Here is a 9,091-nt window from a genome sequence, read left to right on the forward strand (position 1 = left end):
CGCTGGCTGACATAACAAATGCTCGGGCTCACTAGTAACTTTCACAGCCTCATCTCCTTTCCAGAACGTGATTCGGGGGGGAGGATGCATGTGCAAATGTACGAATCTGACACACAGTCTGCTTTCGCCGCTCCCCAAAAGCATGGGAGACAAAATGAGGTGCCATTGCTAAAAAGATAGCAGCGATCTGATTTTAGTGAACGTGTTATTTCTCGTGCGTAGTTACACTGGATTCTATAATAGGAACTTCTCATCCCCCAGAAAGTGTTTTCTGCTGAATGTCAATCGCTGTATTGAAATACCTCGTTTATGTGATGATATGTCGCGTGAGACTAAAAGATGTAACCCGAGAAAACTGATCTGCACAAAATGTCCTAGAAATCACACTTCTATTCGGGACCTGCCAGTTGTGATTTCAAATGGTAATTCACGTTGTATTTTGCTAAATGCCACAGTAGTGGATCTAACCCAGAGAAAGTATTTGCACTATTCAAACAGCCATGAACGATCTCCAGCCCCTGAAATTATTCTTGAAACCTTCAACAGGGAGCTGTCTCGTGGACTTGAAAGCTAGTGGGGAAAGGGATGATGGAAGCCTAATGTCTTCTGCGCAAGAAGAAATAAGTTACATTGGAAAGAATGAAAACTCTCATTTGTTCAATTTGTGTAATTTGGGAAACTACTGTTTTCAAATTGCATAAAATGTTCTGCATGTAATAGTATGCTGGTTATGATTTTATTATAATGGAATTTACACATTTTGAAATCCTTGCTCATGAATAATTAAAACCATAATGATGAACAGTAACAACATAAGTATGGATCCACAAACCAGTTAAATCACAAAAAGTCATACATTTTACTAGGAAACTAAGTAACATTAAAATAAGCAAAGTTTAAGAAATGTAGGTAGCTTTTGTTTGCCAGATTTTGACCTGTCATTTATGAAGAAATTAAAATAAAAATAAAATCCAATAGTAGAAAATTCACTCCCTGCCAGAGTTGTTTTTCAAAATGTTTTGATGATAGTGTTGACAGATATTCACATTAAAAACCTCACCGTAAAGCTACAGGCGCCTTTTCCTGCTTACACTGAAGTCTGATAGCAAAACTCCCACTGACTTCCATTGGAGTAAGATTGGGCTCATTTATACCAGAGCTGCAAAAGCTGTTAGAGCTCAATCCCAGCCAGGGAACCCTTGTCTGCCATTGAAGTTCCAATGAGCTGAGGGTGCTCAACACCTGAGAGGAGCAAGCCCTAGAGACAATTCTGTGGTGGACTGTGTTTAAGGCTAAAATCCTGCTGGCCTTACTTGAAGGCAACTTTCATTTGTTTGTTTTGTACCAGACCTGATGCCTCCTACTGCATTCCATTCAAGTTTTAAGTCTGACTCTTGGCATCTAATCATCCGTTTCAAGTATCCTATTGCACTGATGAAGGGACTGTCCAACCCTCAATAAATCCTCCATCTCTTAATTTGCCCTTAGTACATGGAGTCTGGCTATGACTGAGGAAGTAGCTGACTGCCAAATGCAAAATACCCATCCTGAGGGCACGACCCAGAATGTGAAGCAATAGATATCACATCTTATGCAGTAGTCTGTATCTGCCTCGACTTCCCTCCTTTTGGCTGGGGTCTTCCATTGCACCACTTAACTGTGCCTCAGTTTCCCTGGTAAAGGAAGGCAGTTGTCTTACCTCTTATTGGGATTTGGGTAGGCTTCCTCACACCTTCCCTGCATCATCTGTATGAAGCACCACTCCTTTTTAAACCTGCCCTACTGGAGACTGAGACTGCTACCTGCTGGGGCACTCGCCACACCATATACCTTCTCCATGCAGGGGCTCCAGTCACTGGCCTTTGGCCCTGCATTTCCTCTCCAAGTTATATCAAAGCTGTTTGATCAGTAATATTTTGCCTGTAGCAGATACCCCCACTCTATTGGCTGCTGCCCAAACTATACGTGGCCTGCGGGGTGCCAGTAGGGTGGCTTCACTACCCCTTAGTTTCCAGACACTAGGATAGACCCCTTAGTTTCCAAACCCTGCAAATATCCCTGCCCATCACCCATAGCTCTGTCATGCATGGTGGGAGGGGGCAGGGGTGAGGAGAGCCCAGAAAGCCATCCTGGCTTACAGGAGCCACTTGTAGTCCACTTCTGGTCAGAGGGCTTATAGGAAGGGATTGGAGGACCATCATGTTTGTGTTGTGATTGCCCTTAGTTGCACTTCTTTACTGTAGCTGCTTTGGGATCTGCCCCACAGGATAGGCAGCAGTGGCTACATCAGAATGTAGCACTGATGGAGCATGGAGGCATGTGGATGTATGAACGCAGAACGTATTAAGGAGAAAAAACTGGCAGTTGAGCCTGAGTTAAGTCTGCACTGGATGTTAGGCTGAGGTTAGGACTGACCTGGTATTTAACTAAAGAAAAAAGTGGATCCCAGACACTGAGCACTGAAAGATTTTTCTAGATTCAACACAGGTAATAGCACTTTAGGCCTGGCCAAATGCTTGCACGTAGTTTGCACTGAAAAAGTGAAGGGAGCATTCTACTCCTGCTTACCAAATGCAAGTGCAGTATTAAATCCAATAGTTGATGAGATAATTGCTCAGAGGACAACATCCAAAAAGAGAACTAAAGATGTCCTTGTCTTACTATGCTTCAGCACTTAAGGATCTGAGCTTCTTGGCCAGTAAACACCACTGAAAAGATTAAATTGATAGATTGAAGAGCTGTTGAAATGGCAGGTGCCTGCATGCTCTACTGCAGTAGGTATCTTCAGAGGGGCAGCTTTATATGCCAGAAGCTGCAGATCCTTACAGGAGACTGCTGGGTGCTGACTTCCTTGCCTTCCAAAAAGAGCAGGATGGGACTTAGTGTTAGATTCGACTTCGCTTCAGAGTGGGCTTTGAACATATATATTCAACATTTGCACTGGAAAATTTCTGCAAATTCTAATCTTCCAGTGACTGCCCCGGAATCCCCTTTGATCTCAACAGGAAGCCATTTCGGAGGTTTCTTTGGCTCATCTCAGAAATTGCTATTCACACTTGTTTTCATCCCCGTTGTTGTGAGGTGGCAGTTTTTGAGAAGGACATCTCACCCTTCAGAAGTTGTTGCTGCTACTCTTGGAGGGTTGTAGACAGACAAATCATTTAGATGCCACCTGATAAGCAGTATATGAAAATGTCAGGAATAAAATAAAATAAAAACTCTAATTCACAAGAATTGGAAAACACAAGTCAGGCAGTATCATGGACAGTGCATGTGATATCATGATTGCTGCTTGCCAAACAAACCACATCATGTGCATTGCTCTTCCTTTTATAACCTCTCTAGTTAGTGCCTTGGAAAACTGAAACTGTCTGTTTTACTACCACTAAATCAGTTGTGCATTTTGGATTTGTGATTTTCCAAAATGTGACCTAATGAAGTACAGACATACTTGAAATGAGTAACAAGTGACACAGTAATGGTTGGTGAAAGTGGGTAATTGAGAAAATCAGATTTGAGATTTTTACTTGTAGCCTGATTCTTCCACTTAGATTTGTGTAAATCAGGACAAACTACACTGCGATCAATGCATTTAATAGGTGTGAGGTCAGAACCAAGCCTTTGGCAATTTTGTTTTAATACATTAAAACAAATGTCATAAATATCACTGATTTGACTTGTTTGTATATGGAAAGTAGGTCAATGAAGCTGCCCGAGTACCCCTGGCAGGTGATGTACCTCAGGGATACCTGCCAGTCACACAATCCTTCAACCTTACTTTGAGTACCTCGAGTTGTGGTCCCTTCTGCTTATTCCAAGTGCTGGTGCATAGTCAACATAACAATTCAGTCCTCTGAACACTCTCTCATTCCTGCTGTACCCAAGAATTCTTAATCCTGGACAGCTACTGATTGTAGGAGCTGAACTGGAGGAATGTTTTTGGATATAATGGGCAAGGAGAGGTAAAATGTCTTGTTTCAATTAACACTGGTTTTCTTTTTGTTATTTTTGTTTGTTTATTTGAGACTGATTTAGTCAGACCAAAACAGTATTAATTATTAGAAAATACACAACAAAAGTACTGTACACGTGACGTATTTGATGGCAAAGAGATACTCGCATAGAACATCTGTTTCTCTTAACTGAGCCTCTCTAAAAATTTGAGAACGTGTACTGTATTTAATCAAAAATCCAAAAAGGCTTTTGAATAGGTGTTCTTGGGATGAGGGCTGATATGTCTGAATTTGAGTAACTAAATGGCCCAATCCTGCACATGCATGTTAATGGTTACTCATATGGCTAAGGGTTGAAGGAGTGAGTCCATGTTTTCATTGCAGGTTGACAGATAGGGCTTGATTCTGATGCACTGCAGGTACTACTATAGGGCCTGATTCTGCCAGCCTTACATCACTAGCCCTGTTGACATGAATAGATCTATTTGATTAAGGATCAGTCATGTGACTAATTCTTCTCATTACAGCAAGACTACACACATGATGAGGATAACTTGTGAGTAGATTCATAGATTCCAAGGTCAGAAGGGACCATTGTGATCATCTAGTCTGACCTCCTGTATAACACAGACCATAAAACTTCTGCAGAATATTTCCTAGGACATATCTTTTAGGAAAAACATCAATTTTGATTTAAAAATTGTCAGTGATGTAGAATCCACCCTTGGTAAATTGTTCCAATAGTAATTACTCTGTAAAAAAAATATTCATTTCCAGACTGAATTAGTCAAGCTTCAGTTTTCAGCCATCGGATCATGTTATACTTTTCTCTGCTAGACTGAAGAGCCCATTAAAAAATATTCAATCCCGCTGTAGATACTTATAGGCTGTAATCAAGTCACCCCCTTAGCCTTTTCTTTGTTAGGATAAATAGAGTGAACTCTTTGAGTCTATCACTTAAGGAATGTTTTCTAATCCTTTAATCATTCATCTGGCTCTTCTCTGACCCCTCTCCAATTCATCAACATCCTTCTTGAATTGTGGGCACCAGAACTGGACACTATTCCTGCAGCAGTCACACCAATGCCAAATACAGAGGTAAAATAACCACTCTATTCCTACTCAAGATTCCCTTGTTTAGGCATCCCAGGAGGGCATTAACTCTTTTAGCCAAAGTGTGACACTAGGAGCTCATGTTCAACTGATTATCCACCACAAGCCCCAAATTATTTTCAGAGTCCCTGCTTCCCAGGATAGAGTCCCATAGCCTCTATGGGCCTACATGCTTTGTTCCTAGATGTATACATTTAGCCATATTAAAACACATATTGTTTGCTTGCACCCAATTTACTAAGCAATCTAGTTTGCTCTGAATCAATGACCTGTCCTCTTCATTATTTGCCACTGCAAACTTGTCTTGTTTGTCTTTTGCAAACTTTATCAGTGATGATTTAATATCTTCTTCAAACTCTGATAAAAAGTGTTAAACAGCATAGAGCCAAGAACTGATCCCTGTGGAACCATACTGGAAACACTCTCTCAATGATGAGTCCCTGTTTACAGTTACATATTGAGACCTCATAGCCCGTTTTTAATCCATTAAATGTGTGCCAGGTTAATTTTATTTTGTTCTAATTTTTTGACCACTATGTTATGCAGTACCAAGTTAAATGCAAGTAAGGCTTGCAGCATTGGGCCCTTAAAGTGGACAAGGAATTATGCATAGGTCTATAATACTATACAATAGTAGTTAGGGGCTGTTCTGCCTTTTGTATAGCAAAGAAGTGATTCTGTGCCTGCTTTTATGAAGAGCATAGTGTCCATTGATAAATACTCCCTCCTGCAAGGCACTGAACACATCCTGTGAGATTGAGTTCCTTCAGCAATTCTCACCGGTGTTAGCACCTTGCAAGATTGAGCCCATAAGGCCCTACTTTCAGAGATGCTGATAGGAAATTCCACATTTCATTTTGCAGGAAATTTGTTTTCATTCCAAGTCAGAACAAAACCAAATATTTTTCCAGTTACTGTACAATGGTAGAATGAAAGTGAACAGTAAATAGACACATGATTCCAGGCTAATACGGATATTGAAAACAGCTGCTCCTCTAACTAGAACACAGTACTTAACTTATTTCCTAGATCAAAGTATCAAACTGTTTCATTATGATACAAACAGGAGACACTTTGATCTAGGAAATAAGTTAAGACATTTCAATCCGTACGAAGTACAGATTGAAACGCCTTAACCACCTTAAAAATAAAATGTTTTGATTACAGTGTCACACCATGTCACATCAGTAGTAGTATATAACAATTACCACTACTCCTGATGTGTCATGAAATAATGTTCAACATAAAAGTAAGTAAATAAATGTAAAACATTTTGAAGTGAAAATTGTGTTTCAGAACAAAACTTATCTTTTTTTAAACAAATTTTCTGAAGTATTGAACCACAGTCTCCTAAGCACTGCACCATACAAAATTTCACTTAAGGTGAAAGAGGAAGTATCTTGTATAACCCCGAGGGCTCCGCCACATCATTTTATAACACAATGTGAGTACTCTAGAACATGATCAACATAGAGGTGGTATAGCATCTGGAATATTTTTAAGCTTAAAATTGGTCATGTAAAACATAGAACTATTGATTCATCCTGACACTCACTGGGGTAGAGGGCATGATAACTGGATGAAGGTATTATGTAGATCTGTGTGAATAATGGATTTTTTAGTATTTGGTAATTACCAAAAAAAAAATTGTTTCCGGTCAAACAAAATGTTTCATTTTGAGCATTTTTAATATTTGCTGTTTTAAATAAAATTAAAGGAAATTGTTAAATAAAAAGTAGTTTCAAATTTAAAAAAATAAATGTTTTGTTTCAAAGGTGTTAAACCAAGATATTTTGATTTTTGTAATGTTTCTTTTGACAAACTATTCAGCAAAACCTACATGAATTCATGAAATGTTTTGGTGTTGCTGAATCAGTATTTTTCACTGAAAAAAATCTGCACAGCTCTAGAGTTACAGTAATATGGTCTTCTCTGAGATTTGATCTTTCATTTCAGGTGGATGATTCCAGACTCTGTCCTACTATAGTTGCTTACACTGAAAAGCCTACTCATGAGGATGAAATGTGCCTGATTTTCAGAAATGTTCAGCACTTGTTTCCATTGACTTTGGTGGAGTTCTTAAAAAACAACAAAGCTTTCCTTATATAATGCTTTTTCTTTTGCTGTTGAAAGACTAACAGTGTTATTCCCAATTTTACTGTTTCAATGGTCTATGTCAAGGGTAGGACTTATATGATTCTATTTGACACGAGATTTAAATAAACAGAGTGAATTTATTTCATTGCACATCTAAATAACCAACTTGTGTGATACCTGGAGTTGTGAGCCTGCCCTGTATATATCTGTGTACTGTGTTCCTACACATTACTGGTTCCTGTTGTCCACCCTTAGGAGTGGATTGTAGTTTACTGGTACTTATAAGCTTGTTATGTAGTCCAGATGAACCAAGGGTCCTGGATACCTGGTAGCATGCATCCATGTGTGCTATAGTGCTTATAATCAGAAATAGTTGGTGAAACCCTACAGTAATCCTGCTGTGATCTTTTGGTCACATTCTCCATTTGACACCCTACAAGGATATCAATGGGGGTTTCAGGTGACTTGGAATCTTTTTGATGTCATGACATGTCCTTTGGTGGCCAGATATGGTCTTTATAGTAGCAGTTCTGGGTGCTTGTTGTGCAACTCTAACACATAGAATCCACTTTTACAAACTGTGGAAGCTAAGGTACTGATTCAACAGCTTAACCATCTGCTAAGCCCAACTGATACTGTATCTGTCCCAACACTCCTAGGTTATTAGCTCTCCCATCCACCTATCATGCTGCTTTGCTGCCTGTCTATGAGCATCTAGCTTTGCTACCTTACAAACTCTGGGGTGCATACTGCCTCCTACTCACACATTTATTGTCTAGTTTCATCCCTGTGTCTGACCAGATGCAGGGTGCTTACTGCTCCTGGGGAGGAGTAAATGATTTGGGGCAAGAGGTTGCTATTCCCCATGACATATTTAGGACCAGAACCATTCCCTCATAATAGGAGAAACATGCTAAGTAATTTTATTGAATTCAGCGACAGCAAGTTTTCTCTTTACTCCTTGCCTTTTTATTTTCCTTTAAGTGGTAGTCTTTTTTCTCCTCAGAAACTGCAGCATCATCTTGTTTTTCCTTGAATTCTTTTCCATGGAAGCTGTTTACTCAAACAAGTTACTAGTTTCTCAGTTTTGTGCTTTTGCAGAAGAACCAGGGGACCATGTTTAGAGTTGAAGGCTACTGAAATGGAAAAAGATTGCTAATGCAACTGGTACTAGCTATCAAAATTCAGCCAGTTCAATTTCCCATCCAATGGTGAAGGGTGGAAAAGTAGATATTGGCTCAGAGTAAAGTGAATAGGGAAGAAAATATGAAGGTAGTGAGGGAGAATGGGAAGACCTGGGAGGATAAGACTCAAACCAAGTTTGATGAGAATATCAGTCATCAGGAAAAGAGAAGGAAGTAGTAGTATTTAAGACTGGGATGAGATCTGACGGGCCTAAGTTGCCACCACATTATTTAAGTTTTATGCCTCTGATACACTATTGAGATCAGTGGAATTACATTGGCATAAAATTGGACTAAACTGTGGTGAATCAGGCCCATATGGTTTATTTGGAAATAAATTTCTAGAATATCTAGCATTGGACATTACTGAGACAAGAAATATGTAAACAAATATGTCAGTGGAAAAAAGGTTTTGAAAATATGAATTAAAATAATCTGAGGTTGCATCATTCATTAACCAATCTTTGACAGAACTCAGCAAAAAAAAGGAACAGTGCCATGACTGCTTTTTTTAACTTCATCCCGCAAACATATGCTGAGCATTTTGCATAATTTAGAATATCATCATCAATAAAGGGCGCATTAATAATATCTTTCTTGTCTACAGTGTACCTTAGATTTTAGCACGGACAGAACCTATTATGACAGTAGACACTACTGGCTTTAAAACAAACACATACCATATGGCCAGGATAAGTTTTGCAAATGGGTTTAAAGCTTCACATGGGTGGTTTTGCCTTTCAC

Source organism: Terrapene carolina, unplaced genomic scaffold (assembly GCF_002925995.2).
Source record: "Terrapene carolina triunguis isolate 2854851 unplaced genomic scaffold, T_m_triunguis-2.0 Scaffold66, whole genome shotgun sequence".
NCBI lineage: Eukaryota > Metazoa > Chordata > Testudines > Emydidae > Terrapene > Terrapene triunguis.